Source organism: Lactuca sativa, chromosome 2, assembly GCF_002870075.4.
Source record: "Lactuca sativa cultivar Salinas chromosome 2, Lsat_Salinas_v11, whole genome shotgun sequence".
In the NCBI taxonomy this organism is placed as follows: Eukaryota; Viridiplantae; Streptophyta; class Magnoliopsida; order Asterales; family Asteraceae; genus Lactuca; species Lactuca sativa.
In genome coordinates this window covers 154,431,535-154,433,025 of record NC_056624.2, presented here as the reverse complement: position 1 = coordinate 154,433,025, position 1,491 = coordinate 154,431,535, and the positions used below count along the sequence as shown (strand labels likewise).

General features: G+C 42.4%; 1 non-coding gene across 1 annotated transcript; it reads right to left on the bottom strand.

Annotated features, from left to right (window-relative positions):
• Window positions 1-848: 848 nt before the first annotated feature.
• Window positions 849-955, bottom strand: LOC128132529 (small nucleolar RNA R71). The gene has a single exon (XR_008230573.1). It is a non-coding gene; the product is annotated as a small nucleolar RNA R71 (small nucleolar RNA).
• Window positions 956-1,491: the final 536 nt, after the last annotated feature.

Here is a 1,491-nt window from a genome sequence, read left to right as displayed (position 1 = left end):
AGTTTAGTAAATAGCAATTAGGTTTTAGTATCTGTTTTAGTTAGATTTAAAACTTAGAAATTTTTTTTTGAAAAATCACTGCTACTCGCCGAGTGCAATCGCGACTACTCGGCGAGTAACAGCTCATTTAGATTTTTTTTCTTTTAGTTGTTTGCAATTTTTTTTTGTTCTTTTTACGCTTTTATTTGATTAATTTCAGGACTTTCATGACCAGAGGAGCAAACACGCCACTGGTACCGCCGTTTGAAGACCCCGAATCCGAATTGAAAAGAAACAAAGGGAAGGACGTGGAGAGTTCAAGCACACCAAAGAAATCACCATTGTCCAACTTGAAGACTGTTTTTGGGAAAAAGAAGAGCAGTAAATCAGGAGCTTCTAGCGCTTCCTTGACAATTGAGGAGCCAATCCAAGAAGATATTGGATACGAGACCGAGGAAGAAGAGGAGGAAGAGTTAGCATTCACTATGGCTAACATTGATGAAATTCCCATGGGGGAATGGAAGAAGAGGATGCGCGACGACCATGGCCCGGGACTTGTGCAACCCGCAATTCCCGCAACTGCTACCTTCGAACTAAAAGGTCATATCCTAGCTGCACTTAAGGAAATACCTTTCTATGGGAAAGATCATGAAGATGCCTACAAACATTTGGATGAAGTAAATGATGTTGCTGACTATTTCAACATTCCAAATGTAACCCGCGAAACTCAACTACTTTGGATGCTTCCGGTAACCTTCAAGGGTGTTGCTAAAGACTGGCTCAAATCACTTCCTCCCGGGTCAGTCACTACTTGGGCCAAAATGAAGGAAGAATTTATAGATCACTTTTGCCCACCATCAAAAATAGCCAAGCTCAAGAAGGCCATTGCAAATTTTGAACAACAAGCTGGAGAATCTTTATATGAAGCATGGGAGAGGTACAAAAGTTTACTGCGAAATTGCCCACACCATGATCTAAACAGCCAGCAAGAAGTTTCCATCTTTTATGATGGAGTTAATGTCACAACCCGGCAGTTGCTAGACTCACAAGGCCCACTTACAAAGAAGCCACCCCCGGTGATTAAAGAATTAATTGAAGAATTCTCTAAACACTCTAGAGAATATCACAACCCAAGGAATGATGTCACGAGGGGAACCGCATATGCTGCTACTGAAGATTTATCCGCGGTCATGGCCATGTTAAAAACCATGGATAGAAGAATGGATAAAATGGATCAAACGATCCATTCCATACGGGTGGGTTGCGAGAATTGCAATGGACCTCACCTCACTAGAGATTGTGATTTGGATGAGCACGGCAACAAAAAGGCACACGCATGCTACTCGAGCGGTGACCGATATGAAGAAGACTGGCGAAAACCGAAGAAAGAGTGGTTACCTTATGAAGAGTACAAGAAGGCCAAGGAGGAGAAGTATAGGCAAAAAGGGAGAGGATTCTACCAAAAAGAGGAGCCGGTGCAAGAGAAGAAGCCAAGCTTAGAAGAGATGCTAA